We start from the raw sequence: 17,392 nt of genomic DNA on the forward strand, positions 1-17,392 counted from the left end.
CCTCTGCAGTTTCTCTCTCTCTCTCTCTCACTCAGGCCCTCTTTCCCCCCTCGTTCCCCCTCTCTGCCTTTGTTTCAGTGCTGCTGCTGCAGTCGGCCATGCCTGCAAATGAGCACTAGGACAGAGCAATTATTCAGCACAGGGGCAAGCCCCGCACCCCTCCGTTTTATACACACACTCATGCTGCACTGGCTGTCATGTTTAGATGTTACATGCATTCATAGTGTGGACATTTTTGATAGAAAATTTTACACTTTGACGTACACAGTGAGAGGAGAATGAAATATGCTGCTGGAAAATTTCTTGGATGTAGATTTGTCTTGGAACTCAATTCCCTCAGGGGTGGATGAGCTTCATATCTCTTTCAAACATGAATAAATGTGACTGACACACAAACATTTCTCGTGCCCATCCCCCTTTTATCCACCCCTCCCCGATGCTACGGAGACACTGGTATGGAGTGTGTGCTGGTGGAGGGGATGTCAGGGAGGGGGAGGCCTACGTGAGACAGCATGCCGGTCGGCTCAGTCGGTGTGTGTGTGTTTTTGTGAGGGAGTGTGTGAGCTGCAGCTTGCTGGCTCCACTCGCCGGCGAGAAAGCATCAGCCATCTCTGTCAGAGCGGCTCTGCCCCTTATGACTCCTGTTCGCTTCCTTTTCTGTCTCTCATCCTTTGTTTTTGCTGTCTTTTTTTGTCCTTTCTCTGCAGACGCCACAGCCTTGCCCCCCCGTGCGCCCTCTTTGCAGACAAAAAGCTGCACTACCCCACCAGGTAAGACGCTATATTTATCCTTTGTGGTGCAATCAGTTGCTCTATTGCTTGAAAAATCACTTCCAAAACAGCCGAGATGAAGAATTAATTTATTTTTCTCCCCTTGAGCATGATCTCTAATCAATACCTCCTGCGTTTTGTCTGCCTTTTGTTTGCCTAGATTGTAGTTATTCAGGATATTTGCTGCTGACATATTCAAACAAAAGAGTAAAAGAGCTGATGATGTGATAAGCCAGGGGCTGTTTTTCTGTTTTGGTGACCCATGGTCTTTGTGACGTACCCCGTCTAGACATCGTTGATTATTCAGCCAGCAGGACAGTTCGCCCGAGTGCTGCTGCTGCTGCTGCATGTGTGTATAAAAGCAAATGTTTACAAAGAGATATAAAACATTATTTCAATTAGAGATAATGGTGATGTATTTGGAGGCTGTGGCCGCGAAGGCATGTGGCCGTCGGCGGTTAGCGACTCATAGCCAACAGATTGTTGGTGGTTTTTCTGTGGGAGTGACACCAAGCTGAGTGAGACCGCGGGACACATTACTCCGCCTGTCAGCGGAGCTGGGTGTCACGAGTTCGCTGACGGCTCAGTCGGGAGGAGTTTTTGATGTGAGCAGGTGGTGATGGAGTGATGAGATGCCGACTCTGACTCCCCGACTTTGCCCTTTTCCTCCCACCTTTTCTTTTCTTCATCACTCCCACTCTGCTTGTTCCTCCCTCTGCATGTTCTTGTCTTGATCTGTCGACCTCCTTTTTTCTCTCTCTGCCTCACACTCTTTCCAATGTCAAGTTGTCATGACAGGACATTTTAAGTTTTAGCCCTTTGAAACCAGGCAAATGGATTCAAAAACATGGGAAGAAGGAATGAGCAACAAAAAAGAAATGGCACAATAAATAGCAAGAAGATAGTAAAAAGTACAAGGAAATTACCTGAAATATTGTTAGTATAAAATAAATAAAAAAGGAAATAACCTGGAAAAAGTACTTAAAGATTATAGTAATTGTGTGACATAATTTAAAATATTTAAATATCAATTAGAAATAAACATATATATGTTTTAAAATTCTAAATCTCCTAATTTCTCTAAATTTTTGGGGCATTTCTTACTAAGTTGCTTATTTGATTTAATTTTATTTATTTATTTTTCACCATGAACTTGAAATAAATTGCACCAATTTGCTGAAGTTATGAAAGAAAAGTGATGTTGCTGCAGGATTCAGTTAAAGGGGAAATTGTTGCAGTGGCACGCTCTGGACCCTTTTCTATCTATGACTGTGTGCCAGAAGTCACCAGGGTGTCTCTCCAATCCACAGTGACGTGCCCCGCACTTCCCCTCTCTATATCTGTCTCAGTCGGCCTGCATGTTGCTCAGCAGCTCTGAGGCGAGCTGTCCTTTCCTGGGAACCAACTTCGAATAACATGCCATGGCAGAGAAGGGGAGGATGAGGGGGCAGAAGCGCCCTATCTCTGTCCTCTTTTTGGGGTCACAAGTACAGTACTGTCCCCCCAGTCATCCTCCCCCTTTTCCAATTTTTCTCAGTGTCTCTCCTCTGCCCTCGGAGCGAGGTCATGGAGGCCACTGCTGCGGTTGGTTAACCAACTGTTGTCGTGCTCGCAGGGCGAAATCAGTGGGAGATAGGGACATTGTTTCGGAGTCAACATCGCCCCTGGCTCCAACTGCTGTTTGTCAGCAAGGCATTTGAAATGTAATAGAGCTAAATGTAGGTGTTAGAGAGAGCGCCAAGGGTGAAAAAGAAGGGCATTGTTTTTTTCTCTTCCCCAACTGTCATTTAGAAATTCCTCTGCAACAGAAAATTGAACTGTACTTTAATCCTGGAATGCACAATATTATTACTTTGCATCACAGGGAATAAAGAATACAGTGTTTTTGGAGATTCACCTCAACAGGAACTCAGGACATGTAGGCCTCTGTAGCTTAAAAGCTGGAAAAAGCTAAAACTCTGCCCCCCCCTCCCTTGAAATTGCCACATGTATACCTTTTATCCACCAAAATAAGCATGTGTATGCAGGTTTTTTAAACGTGGGAAAACCCACTTAAAATAGGTCATGGACTCCCTACCCATTGCCAATAGGCTCTCTCATTACAAAAAATTGTTAGTAAACAGAAGGAAGCAGCGTGGAGGCTTGGGAAAATGTTACGGTGGTTACTTCTTCATCGTAAGCCGTACACATTGAGTCTCTCTTTCAAACTCTGTGCCAGCTGATTTTGAATGCTGTGTGACGTGTGTGAATGATGAGTTCTGCTTGGACAAACATATTACAGTAACCATAGTAACTGCAGATCACTTATTTGGGAAAATTGTGGAAAAGTAACAATGTTTATGACTGATAATGTTTGAGGAGTGCATTGGTAAAGTGTTGGTTTCAATTTTGGTTTTTCATTATGGTTAAGGGGGGGTAGAAATGGCAGAACTCACTTCCATATACACTAATGCATTGTGAGAATTGTGTGTTTTTTGTTTCTCTGTTTGTGTTTTTTGAGTAATAACGTAATAATAAAAATTTCTGCTCAGACCGGGATAGATGGAATTTGTGGCGGTGCATCATTGCATTGTGCTGCAAAAGGGTCAAAAATTAGCTTATGCTGGGTGTCATATTTTCGTCAATGCCAGTCGAAGATGATTGGAATTGGAGCTGATAAATACCTGTGACCACAGTCTTTTTTTAAGGGAATGAATGCTGATTGTAACTTTTCCCATGAAGTACACAAGCTAGATGTTAGTGGATGTTAGTCGGTGCTTTGTCCAATGGGAAAGGTGCTTTATGAAATTGCTTTTTTACAGTGTTTTTTTGTTTGGGATTTCTGAGAGAGATGGTGTGATATTTACATTTCTATGCCGTTTTTTAAGGATCTAGGTCCACCTACTTTTTTAGAGGGGTGCTTACCATTACATTTTATAGGTGAATAGGCTTTTTTCTGTGCTTTTTTTATGTAATACTGAGAACTGACTAAGAATTCTGGAAAAAGCAAATAAGTAGACCTTGAGTTAACTAATAAGTTAATAGTTTTCCTTTTCAAAACTCTTCACCTTACAAGATAGTTGGTTATCCAGTTGTCATATTAGATGTTTTCATCATCCAGTAATTGTAACAGTATTTTTCAGTATCATGCTGCAGTGTTTTTAACCATCAAGTCCTTTGACACTGCCAGAGCATAACATGTAGTTTAGGTTATTTTCAGAGGCAAACTGTAGTAGAAAAGGACACTGCGGTCGAGTCAACACCACCGTCGACTTTGATAGAATGCCCTTAAGTGTCTGTTGACAAGTGATACTTGATGGGTTTGTCGCTGGATGTCACTGAAAAAGATGAGGTGAGCCGTACAGACAGATGCAGCTGAATAAAATAGACAGCGTGTTATTTTAGGCCGCAGGAAAGTTGGTGAAGCTGAGCTTGAATGTAGCGCTGTTGAGGAATATGTGATGATGCTGCGTAATGTAAAGTAGGGATTACTGGAGTATCTTCTCCGTTAATCCACAAAGCACTTGCACCAATTTTGGAATTTGTTAGGTCAGTAGAAGAATTTATGCTGTACATACAAAAGTGCAGTTTAGCTTCTTCAGCTCGGTCCACATCTGAGATCAGCAGACCATCAGACCTGAACAGAGGGGTTGCCTAAATATTTGATATACAGACGAGGATTAATGGGCTGATGTTTAATTAATGCTATTGTCTTTTGACCTTAAAAAGGTACTCAAAAGCTGCAATAAAGGCAATAAAAATAGATTTCACAACTAAAAATTATCATTTTTTTGCATTTTTCAATTCAGGATGCTTGTAAATGTCTATCTTACTATAAACTTCCCATTGCTATCATGAGATGTCAGTGCAAATGCAGTAATGTTAAAACTGGATTTACCAAATCAAACCCCTGAACAGCTGCAGTCTTCCCTGAAAATGCAATATTTTGCACTTTTTCAGCATCTTCACATTCTTGAGGGTGAAAGTTTTCCAGAATTGTAAAATCACAGCCTGCAGGCCACATTTTAGACCGCCTTGTCAAGTCATGTTAATTGATGAATGTGTGTGCAGTGCTCTTAAGCCACTAAGAAACCTACATGCACACATGTTCTCCTGCATGTCTCCACTCTGAAGTGCAGCTGTCGCCTCAGGGGCACAAAGACCTGCACCTGGTCCTGCCTGGTTTACATAACGCAGCAAGGAAAAGTGCAGCTCGCATGTGTTTGAGCGTGCAGATAATGTGACAAGCAGAGAGTGTTTTTGGTTTTTGCGTCTCCAGTGTGTGTTAACGTGCAAATCCAAGGTCTTACACATTGTTGTCAGAGTGATGTCGATAAGATGTAGATACTTCAAGGTCAAGGAGAGAAATCATTTTTAACGGCCCCCGCATCAGATGTGTAAATGGCCCAATGAACCCATGAGTATGCTATCAAAAAATAATTGTTGTATTTTAAATCTTACAATCATTATATACATGTGCTTGTAAAAGATCATTTCCATCTATCTAACAAACACCTATGTTACGTCACAGCAGCTGTAATAGCCAAAATAACCCAAGAACTACTGTTTCCCAGTTTGTCTTAAGATATTTAGGCCTCTGCAACTACCAACTACTCTAAAAAATAGGTCCATGATGAATGAAAGAAACAAATATAACCTGGCAGTGGTTTGCAGAAACACACAATGCCAACATTTTCTTCTGGTCACTGGGCTGTACTGGGGAACCAGAGACCAAGTTCTGCTGCTCCACTGCTCACAGCGCCCTCTTCAAACTGGTGCTCCAATCACGCTCATCTCTTCCTTTTTCTTCCTTTGGTTTAATTAATGAGCCTGTTTCCCTGCAGAGTTTGGCTCATTAGCCACACAGCCCCCTCTGTACGCTGTACAAAGTGTTGAGGTGTAGAAAGCAGCCTCCCCTCTGTCTCTTTACACCTGTAAGATTGCACTGAGGGGCCTGCTGAATAAAGGAGTTCAGGACGACATGCGGAGTTGTGATTAGAAAGGGTGACGCGAATCACAGATGCAATTACTCGCTGGCTCACATCGAGTCAAGTCGTGATGAAAAGATAATGAGGAGCCATAAACCTTTAACATTTCAAACGGTTGCCAACACTTAAATGAAGTGGGCAAAGAGTAAGAAGTTTTTTGTTAAGATTGGTTTCTGCGTTGCAAAAAAAATGCTGTTAAGGAAGTTAATGAAATGTAGTTTTATTTTGAAACTTTCCTTCATTTTTGTCTATTATCAATCATATTCAATCATGTATATTTTGGACATAAATATTCCTCACCTTGACCACATCTCCTCGTGACTTTGATGTATTAAACATGCATTTGTGTGTCTGCTGTAAGGAGGCGTGCATCGGCCCAAGGGAGTGTGCGTGCGGGTTTGTCTTTGGGCAGAAGGAGGCTGTCTTTGTGAATTATAGATGAGGAAATGGGGGCGACGGCCAAGTTAAAAGGAGAGGAGGCAGAGACCTCAAAGGAGAGGCTCTGTCAGATGTGCTGACTGGACCCTCAGGTTGACAACACGCTACAAACACTCTCAGGACACACTGAGGCAGCTTCAACAGCCACATTATAAGCAGAAAACCTGTATTTATTGGAAATTTGCTCCTTTTTATTTATATTTATTTAATTGAAATTAGTGTGTTGGTTTTAAATTAAAGTATCCCCTTTAGAATCTAAGTAACACAGTTTTACTTCTTGTCTTTTCTTTTTAGTTTTTAGCATCTGCTGTAGGAGGTAGAGGTTGTTGTAGCTGTAGCAACAAATCCTTCAGGTGACATAAATACAACATTTGGTATTCCATGTCCACAGAAAACTAAGACTATGTGCCAAAAATACAGGCCCATAAGTCTTTCTGTAGTGCTGGAAATTCCCTTCTCATGTTCTCACAAGTTAGCTGAGTCCAAAAACCATTTGAAGGCCTTTTTCTATGGGATTGATTCACATGTCAATATATGTTTATATTTTAATATATTTTGCTGAGCTTTTTGCACCGCAACAACAATTACCAGAAAAGCTCCCGCACACTGTCTAAATTTAAAAAAATGAATACATTTATTCCCATGTTTCGGTAACTACCTTCATCAGGCAAAGCTTTTGTTGTGCACCACAACTACAGGCATCACCAAATCACGTTATAGCGAAGAACATCACATCACGACATCACGGCAATGGCAGACCTTTTTATTGTCCTAATTTCCAGTGCAGCTGCCCGCTAACTTGTGCAGGGATGAAATGATGTATTTGTGCGTCTCTTCTAGACTTTTGAAATGTTACCACAGCAAATTGATCAAATCTCAACAATGAAACAAGTAATTTTTGATGGTTGTGACTTAAAAAAAAAAAACGTATCCACTTATTTACAGTGATCTCTTGCACAATGCAATTTGAGAAAAAGTCATTTTTCTTTTTCAGCACTATGGCATCACATGACAACCCACAAGTTGTAATTTCACGATTTGGTCACAATGTCAAATTGGCTGTAAAGCCTGGCGCCGTTCCTGTGGGCTTGTTTCAAACCAAGACGGCAACTTGACAGAGGAAGTACATATCCATAGCACGATCAGTTTCTTCCATTCTTGCATTCCACAATAAAAGACCTAGACATATACACTGCATGACTGTTTACCAGAGGTATCTCAAATTCACTCAAAGCAAAACTATTTAGAACTTTTATTGAAAAAGTGTTGTCACAAATTTGCATCACTGTCTGTATTAATAGCTTTTCTGTGTTTTGTGTTCCTCCCCTGGTGCGTAAAGGCTGCAAGACTTTCACTGAAAGCAAATCAGATGAAAAAGAATTGTCCAGATATAGAAAATGCTTGACAGTTCATTACCCAGTGATCACAGGGTTGGTTGATCAATCCTTCACACCTCCTCTCCACCAAGAGTTTTTAATTGCCAAAATCAATGCATAGCCTTTGAAAATGTGTCTGAATTGATCGATTCTTGTTTAATATGATGATTGATGCAGTGTTTTTTCTTTTATCTATGTTTAATGCATCGTCAAAGCTGTGCAGGCTTGAGTCTGAAAGTGAGACTTGGATTATTAGGGTTCTGCAGGAGGAGCAGTGTGACAGATCCCAACGCAAAGAACTCCACTCAGTAACACTGAATCAGATAATTGTGGAAATATCTTCCTCTGATGTTCCTCCTTATCTCCTCTGTCGGCACATTTCAGCAATGTTCAGCAAGGTTTATCAGGCCTTTTAGCACGGACGCCGAGATTAGGATTCATTTCCTGTTTGCCTCGTCTCTGATGATGAAGTCAAATCTGCGGATTAGGTCAGCCTCTGACCTCCCTCCTCCATCCTTGACTCTTCCCTTCCTCCATTTCTCCGCTCACTGCTGTCTGTTTGACACATTTGGCCTCCCGTCCTCTCGGGAGGAGCATGCAGGTCAAGATGAATGTCGGAGAAAAAATGCGCCATCCACTGTTTTCTTCCTTCGCAGAGACTCGAGACGAATTGCTTGTTTGTTCAACATTGAAGTCACTTAATCACTGTTTGTGCCCATCCATTTAATATCGACACAAGAGCGGAGGTTGATGGTTATCTTGGGTGACTGATATGGTTGTGAAAATGTATAATTATCAGCATTTCTTCCTGTAAAAGCTACAAATAATAATTTTAAAGATTGGATATGACACGCTTCAGATATGTTAAGACAGGCTTTGGAAAAAAAGGATGGTTGCAATTATCAGTGCAGTTATAAAAGGGAGAAACGAACGTTTCAATTAAAAAAAAGAGACTTATTTGAGAAATTCACTCATTGATTGATAATTGTTTCCCAATAACATTTACTTGTATCAATTTGTCAATTAGTTTTGTGTCCAGCTAAGATCACAAGCTCCACTTGTTAGTTTATTATTTATTAAAAATCATGGGTTCACTTTTGGGGAAAAAAAAGATTAAAACAAATCGTGTTGAGGGAGATTTAGGTTTCGTAACAATCAGGCCAACTGCTGTGTGCGAGCGGGAGGGATCATTGACTCTGACAGCTAAAAAAATGGCTTTCAGTACAATGCTTCTGGTTCTGTCACGCTCCTGATATTTTTGGGATGGGCGGTAACGACGTACCTCTCTCTCCTAACTCATCCCTTTCTTTTCTGGCGAAGCCTCCCCAGCTGGCCAGCCTCCAGAGGAGAAATTACTTCCTGTGCGACCTTACAGAGTCTATTTTCTCTCTCTTTGTCTCACTGTTTTCTCTGCTCTCTACTTCTGTAATATCACCTTGCTTCCCTCAGAGGATAATTGATGTTTCTCTTTTCTGTCTCTTTCTCTATACATGCAGACAAAAAAAAACAAACCAAAGGAAACATTTGAATGTATGTGTGCAGTAACATAACAAAAATTTAAAAAAAAGAAAATGTGAAAATGAAAGCGTGACCACAGAAGCATGTGTTAACAGCACATAATTGAAAATCAGTGAGATAATAAGCGCTTTTACAGACTGTAAATCCAAGAGGCAAGAAGCGTGAGTAGTTAGTAGTTAGACAGAATTTCCAGGTTTAAGAAACTTCTTTTGGCAGATAAACAAAGGCGGATGAATTATAAAAATACCACCTAAGTTGCAATAAACCTGAACTGGCCTCAGAAATACTTGTCTTTCCTCCTTTGTGAATCCTGTTTCCTTCTCCTTTTTTTTAAACTCCAGACCTCTTTCTCTCCTCTCTAATAAATCAACCTCCTTCCTGTTTGGAGAATCTCTGCTCAGCTCTCTTTGCGTCCCTCTCCTTCATCCTCTGTCTCTTTCTTTCTCCGTCCAACTGCCTGTTTTGGCGCCAGAGCCCCCCGACGGCCCTTTCACACTGTTTTACAGTTAACAGGATGCTCTGTTTTCTACCTCCTTACAGTCCAAACGCGGGGTAAACGTGCAAATCTGTCTTTCTTCATGGCTGGCTTAAGCCTTAACTCATCCCCTGGCTCAGCCCCAGCGGACCAATCCAAGAATCTCACAAATCTCAAAAACAGCTCACGAGTGGAGTCTAGCTGGCACGCAGACGACACGTTCTCTTGTAGTCACTTAAAAATAATCACTTTGATTTCTTCGTGGGATTATTATCATCCCTGCAGTTGCCTTGGAAACTGTCCTTAGTGACCTCTGTTTATTTGTTTTTTTTCTCACACTGACTGTCATCACACTTGTTGACTTGAACACTGGTCTGTTTTTTTACCTGATGTTTTTCAGAGATGTTGGGATGTCAATTTGTTTACTTTCAACATTGCCAGGCAAGCTGTTTCCCCCTGTTTCAGGTCTTTATGCTAAACTAAGCTAACCGGCTGCTGGCTCCAGCTACATATTTACATTACTGACATAAGCACAGTATTAATCATCAACCTCTCAGCAAGAAAGTGCATTGGCTTATTTTGCAAATTATAGAGCTATTCCTTTAAAGTAGGGGTGAGCGATAAATCCAATGTACTCGATAAATAGCAGCTTGTTTCAGTTGCAATGTATAAAATTATGTTATCACGAACATCTTTTATATAAACTGTCTCATCGTTCTTTAAGAAACAGGCATGACACTCACTTCGGTGCTTTGTTTTTTCCTGTCTGTCTTACGGCTCTCTGCCTCTCACAGACACACACACACAAAAAGCAGCAGCGAAAACATCCACACTTCCTGCCCGAGATGAACCAGGTCCTTCAAAATAAAAACACCATCTCCAAATATCGAATACAAGTTTGCCAGATGGCACCAAATAATTTCACATGCTCATTGCTAATATACAGTATCTTATCCTCTCCAGAGCACTTTTCAAAAGTAGTGTTGCGAAGAAAAAAACAGACGAGTCATAAAATCAACAGGTTTTAAAGGAAAACAGAAACAGAAAAAACTATTTGGTGTATGAAGCCCAGGAAATAAAAGAGAAAGAAAGTTTAAAGGAAATTAGTACTCAAATAAAATTTGGAAAGACTCTCCAATGAAAGTATGTTTTAATAATAAGGGACTTAAAAGAAATCACTGACTCGGCCAGCCTGATGACCTCAGGCAGATCATTTGTGGACCCTGCTGCAAATCTACAAAGATTAGTTATCCTGATATTTGTAGAAACTTTTCCTACAATTTTCCTTTTGTACCATGTTTTTTTTAATAGTCATACGTACTTAATAGGCTTTCTTCGGACAAATTTAGTGTTTTCTTCTCCCTGACACTTTGCCATTGTCCTATTCACGTACTTGGTTGTTTTAACTGCATACTTTTTTGATGCAGGATGGAGCTGTTTAGTATAGAGCGGACTTCTGTGAATAAAGCTTGTGGTCAGGTCTTCACTTTTCCCTTATTCTGCAAGATTTAAGTTTATGTCTTGAATAATAATATAAACTTTAAAAATAACAGTGTCATTCTTTTCTTTGGACAGCAATAAATGAAATGCTAATATAGGCGTTTTTATTATTTATATACTTACATATATTTTAGTTTTCTTACACCCCTTAAAATCAAGAAAGCCTCACATCCCCTCATTTATGCACATGCTCATGCATGGACCATGAAAAGATTGTCTTTGGTTTTTGTTTTTTAGTGCAGCATCAGCAGCATCTTAAGATAGAGGCAAGGTCACACTGAGGTTTGGATTAATGTTGCAGGCAGACTCCAGGTGACGGAGCAAAGCTGCTGTGTGCACCCACGGCTCATGCACAGTTGTGTTAAACACAAGGCCAAGATGAGGGCTGTCTTAAAGAGTCCCTCAGTTTAATTCTGGACTTGCAAGGTTGGATTCAGTGGTTAAAGCTTGAAGCTAACAGTGAATGAAATGGGTTTAGGCTTTTGTCAGACACAGTGACACAGCTCTTTTTTTAGGGAGAGGTGTTAAACTTTAGTGTTGCGCATTACTGATGTTCTAACATGTATTCCCTCATCTCGCTTTTCATGCAGGTCTGAGCAGACGCTTCAACTCAGCCCTCGTCTGTGTCATCCATCAGTGAAAACAGCTCTTCAAGTTAGGTAAGCTACCGAAAAAATGTGAATTAAAAAAAGAGTCTGTATCAGGGATACTCAAATTGATTTGCTTGGGGGCCACTTTTGCAAAATGACTGGAAGCCAGGGGCCAGTGACAGCAGCCCCATACATGTTTCTATGATTTTAAGGACATTTCTAAGATTTTAGGATGCTTCTTTGAGTTTAGGGCATTTCTAAGATTTTAGGACATTTCTAGGCTTCTCAGATGTTGCTAATATTGTACGATATTTCTGGGATTTTCAGACATTTCAAGGATTTTAGAACATTTCTAGGATTTTAGGACATTTCTAGGAATTCTGGATGTTTCTTGGATTTTGGGACATTTCCAGGATTTTAGGATTTTTCTGGCATTTTAGGACATCAAGGGCTTAGCTAGGACCCGTGTCGGGAGGTGCAGGGATCCTCCACTGGTATGATTATTATTATTATGTATATTGAATTACAAAAACAATTCCCAGTGTAAATCACTTTATTTTTATTGTGAATTTGAAAATGTTTGGGGGGCCACCTGGCACCCTATCGGAGATCAGATTTGGCCCGCAGGCCATAATTTGAGTATCACTGTTCTAGAGTCATCTTACACCTAAATAAATAAGAGAAAAAAAACAAAACATAGTCTGGAGCGCTGCCAGATGTTCATATGCACTACTTCGACTCATACCCCCCCATGACATTTCACACTCACTTTTCCCATGACTCACAGGGCCCCGGAGTCAGATCTAAGTGGCCTCACTCAGCCAGATGATTAACTTGGCTGTCCATGGGTGTATAATAGAGGGGGGATTATGCTAAGCAACATGTTGGAAGGGAGAAGGGGCGATTGTTTGGGCTGATGTCATGCGAGATATTTTTGACTGCCAAAATGCAGCCATGTAGTCATGTTTTTGTTTCTTATATCTGTAAGAGATTCGTGACAGGAAATGACAGAGCGAGTGGCTAAATGTAGATTTGGTGGTGAATTCAGAGAAGTTTTCTGTTTGTGTGCGTCTATATTTAGCTCACGTTAACAATGTGTTTGCTCCCGGCCAGAGAGTTGTGGGTTTGTGGATGCGTTCAGGGGCGTCAATGAAAGGGTGTGTTCGTTTGTGTGTGGGTGTGGTTCAGTTTTTGAGTGTTTGTGCATGCGTTTGGGTTGATTTGGACAGGGTGTGTGTGTGTGTAGGTGTTTGTCAGCATGCAGGGTGTGGGTTGTCAACAGTCATCGTAATCCCCTCAGCCGTGAAAGACACGTGAAAATGCAAGATGTCCCAGGAGTGAGGAACTGCCAAAGAGACAGAAAGGCAGTGAAAAGTTCTGCGCTGTGTGTAAATGTCAGAGTGGTTACAATTTGCAGGGATTATTGAGCAGAAAAAGCTGAGAAATTTGAGTAGCAGTCCTATTTCTAATTTAGATTTTATCTGCAATAGTGTTTTTGCTTCAGATCATCTGTCAATCAAACAGAGAGGGCAGTACTGAGACATCCTGTTACATGAATTTTGTTGTTGCAGTTTGATTTTCCAAAGATGATGCCCTCTCATTTAGCGACCATTTCGACTTGATTAAATAGGTGTCTTTAGTGGTTATCAGCATCATAAATATGGGATGAAAGGGTCCTGCTAGAGTGGGTTCAGAGTGCCATTATCAGCCCATTAAATGTCCTTTGGCATCAGGAGCAGCTTTGTTAGGTTTCACTTTCATGTTTGTGAGGTTTCGGTTTCGGTTTCAGATAACTCCAGTGTAAACCCATCCACTGCACTGCTTGACACTCAAAGCAAGTGACATAGTATGTATAGCGAGAAACTCTGTAAAAGTGCGGTGGATGGGTCATGCAAACACAGGACTTGGATCCAGGAGACAGCAGTTTTTGTCCTGTGTGAAACCAGAAATCAATGCTGAGTTTTTTTCACACAATTATTATGTAAATTATGTAGGTACACCAGGTAGTTAAACCCATAACAAAGATAACAAGAAACAACATGGCAACAAGAAAGTTGAAAGTGCTCTACACAAAAGCATCGAGACAAAGCGACTGAATTAGAGAACAGAGTGTAAAATTAAACAAGACAAAGCCAGGAGTAAAATACAAGAATTTTAGAGAAAAGTTAAAGTGCAGTGTAAGAAATGAATAAATATTTGGATTAACAATCATCAGCAAAAAGAAAGGTCTTGATTTAAAAGAACATAGTTGCAGCAGACCTGCAGTTTTCTGGGAGTTTCTTCCAGCATAAAAACTTAATACAATATTCCATGTTCAGTCTTGACTCTGGGGACACAAAGAAGACCTGTCCCAGAAGACCTGAGAGGTCTTGATGGTTTATTGTCGCATACGGTCAGAAATGTATTTGGGCTCTAAACCATTCAGTGCTTTATAAACCAACAGTGGGTGATATTCAGTCCTGGTCTGTTACTTCTGATGGTAACTGGCAAATTCTTCCAAACAAATCACTGCTGGTGCTGCAGCAGAACAGTGATACACTAAGAGACCACCCCCATCAGTACCAGCCTAAAAGCCTAAAATGACATCAAGAGCCCAACCAGCAACCAGCTATCAGCGTATTGATGAATTTAAATGGCTCGGCTGCCATTCGTGTCAGTGCAGTTAGGAATTGACCCCCGAGGCTGCGCCTGGAGGATCTGGTGACCTATTTCAGGATCCATAACATGGTCAAAGTCCGCTCTCTGCTGCCAGAATCCTCTCCTGACCAACACCAGCCCCTCCCACCCCGGGCTCAGATCACCATGGGAACAATGACATCACCGTGGGGTGGGGCTGATGTGTGCCAGGAAGCATCTAGTCCTCTGATGAGATCGAAGCTAAAGAGAGGGAAATGCAGGCTGTGAGCAGAGACACAGCAGTCAGTTTGAGTCACTTTGATTTAAAGTCAAGAAAGTAAAATTGTCCTGAAGGAAAAAAACTTCAGTGTGCAGACACTTAAAAAAATCCAAAAATCCTGTTAATACCAATAAATTCATCACAATATGCCGTTTAAACTACAAGAAAAATTTAATCAGCACTTTGCCAAAATAAACAACCCACTATTGACTTTTACTGCTGGGAACTGAGATCAGTGTTTGCTGTCATTTATTTAATCACTTAGTGTTTCTTCTACTGACAGCAGTTATTATGAATATAAATAAGTTATGATGAAGATGATAATGGTTAACTGTAATTGCAATCTCTTCTCTATTTTATCGGTTTAATTTTAAAGCATAAAAGTGATACAGATATCGTAAAGAGTAAGAAACTAGCCACTTTTGCTAACAGCTGATTGGATGTGACACAGTGCTTGCAGCAGACTTCCTAAATACTCATCCATCACCCACCCATAAAGACAAATTGTGTGAACCAACCCTTAAACGAGTCACCCTAGATGTAATTCACAGTACAGTAAATATGTGACAGGATGTTTTCCCCTTCTGTCGTTATGTTTGAATCCAAGTCATGCAGTTAGTAGATTCATGTTCAGATCTTAAGGCCACAATCAAAGACAAGAGGAAGACCCAGTAGACTTGGTTGATAGGAATGTAGATAAGGCAGAGTTTACACATCTGAAATATTTGCCTGCTACAAGTCATGTTTCCTGACCTAAGTAGTTCACTCCCCCCAAAATGATCATCTGAGTGTCAGATACTCACCCGTGTTACATTGAATTAATAAAGTTATTCTTGCTTGGCTCCACTGTGAATGAAGAATCTAAAAATACAGTCATTAGGCAGGTTTCCAAATTCAATACTGTGAATAAAAAATATGCCTAATGAAAACATGTCAGTTTAGAAAAAACTCCATTTATTGCAAAAACAGTTTTTACACTGGCATGAGGTGTTATCTCAGGTCTGGATAAATGAGCCTTGGATTATACAGCATGGGTTGTGTGAGAGTTTGTAAATAGATGTTTTGACATAGTTTTGATATTTTTAAATGTGGACCACTATGACTTCAATTCTTTAAAAATTTTCTCAATTTTTTGATTTTTCATTCACTGGAGGCATGCAAGAAAAACAAACTTTTTTTCACAAATTCAGTGTAACACAGGCAGGGTACTTGATGAAAAAATGATCCTTCAGGGAGATAGTATTCCTTTTAACACTTTAAAATGCAACTGAGTTATAGTTTGCAGGGACATAAGGAAGTTGATTATACTGTAAGTCTCTTTGTAAAAGAATTGTATAAATATATTTTAATTTGATGTCATTGCTATAGTCAGAGTGTCAGTGGTGCTTAGATCATATGGTTTTGGCATGAAGAGATATGTTTCTGAGGACTAAAAAGCCTTAGTGCCCCTGTACTGCTGTTATTACGGTACTTAATCTACAAGGAGTAGAATCCACCCGGCGCTTCCTATACACAGGCGTGTGTTTGTGTGCACGCGTGCCTTACTCACCATGCTGCTGTTCACCATATACACAGTTCATTCACACTTCACTGGCAGGGCTCATTATGCGTCAATCCCCCGCATGTCTTGCTGAGTCAGCGAAACATAATCCGCCCGTCTGCCGCTGCGGCTGCTGAGGAGGAAGCCGCTGGATTCTGGGTTGATTACAGGTCACCGAAACCTTGAGTGTCCTACTGTCCTACTACTGCTGCTACTGTAAAGTGGGACAGTTACCCATGATCCACTGCAGCAGAGTTTACCGTTGTGAAACTGACCCTGTTTTAAATAATAAAGTGCTTTAATGAGGCTTGCATATCTAAAATGCACTTCAGTAGTGCCACTAACATTTGCATGACAAGACTCTTAATTGAGTCTTAATTCTTAATTGGAATTTTAGTCAAAGTAAATATGTAAATAACAATAAAATCACACTTTTATATGTCCCATCAGTGATTGGGATGTAGAAAATCATACCTAAAATTAGAGACCAAGTACAAACACACCCACATACAGATAGAGACACGCACACTCGGGCGCTCACACAGAGGATTAAGGCCAGGTTGGCCTACTGAGACTGACTGCCAGAGATTCCATCCTCCCTCCTAAATGGATGGTGACATTCCGATGTGAGCGGCGCTTCACGGAGGCGTGATGAGTGCCCAGATTGGGGTGCGGTTGGTGGAGGGGAGGGGGGTGCAGACGGGGAGGGAAGTAAGGTCGGATTAGGGACGGGGTGGGGTGGAGTCGGTGGAGAAGAGGGATGCCGGGGCTGGAAGGTAGAGCGCAGTGCAGCAGGGGGGCATGAGAGTGCGAGAAGACGGCGGTGAAAGACAAAAGGAAGCGGGAGAGGAGAGAAGTCAGACGAGCCTCAGGCCTGCTGCCACACCTTCTCGCTCGTCTCCTGCTGGCATGTTCAATTTAAGACATCAAACCCAAGATGTAATGGGATTTGGCAGTCCTTTTTTGACTCCCAGTGCTGTTGATTTAACCCTTTAAAGATAAGGATGCTGTGATGGTTCACATGCTGTGCTGCTGGGCTTCTAGCCTTTGTGAAAGTACAATAGTCAAATATGATTTAATGGTTTGAGATTCTTTAGGAAAAAATCATAAAAAATGTTGCAGCTTTTAAGTATTTTAGGTTATTAGAGGAACACTTCACCCCCAAATAATCATTTTTATATCAATAACTCACCTTGTGTTGTGTTTAAAGTCTGATTAAAACCTTTTTTTCTGGCATGCCTCCATAGTGAACCAAGAATCCACAAACAGAAAATTCTTGATTATTGAAATCAGAGGGGTCTGCGTTTCACAACAGCATAACT

The 17,392-nt window shown here is 40.9% G+C and overlaps 1 protein-coding gene across 5 annotated transcripts in view; it reads left to right on the plus strand.

Moving 5' to 3' along the window:
* LOC121963023 (microtubule-associated protein 2-like) overlaps window positions 1–17,392 on the plus strand; it is a 68,609-nt gene that overhangs the window by 25,838 nt on the left and 25,379 nt on the right. For all 5 annotated transcript variants that reach the window (XM_042513384.1, XM_042513389.1, XM_042513383.1 and 2 more), the window contains exons 2-3: window positions 708–770; window positions 11,635–11,703. The gene's annotated coding sequence lies outside the window, so the exon portion shown is untranslated. The remainder of the gene's footprint in view (window positions 1–707; window positions 771–11,634; window positions 11,704–17,392) is intronic.

This window comes from Plectropomus leopardus, chromosome 24 (assembly GCF_008729295.1).
Source record: "Plectropomus leopardus isolate mb chromosome 24, YSFRI_Pleo_2.0, whole genome shotgun sequence".
NCBI classification, from domain to species: domain Eukaryota; kingdom Metazoa; phylum Chordata; class Actinopteri; order Perciformes; family Serranidae; genus Plectropomus; species Plectropomus leopardus.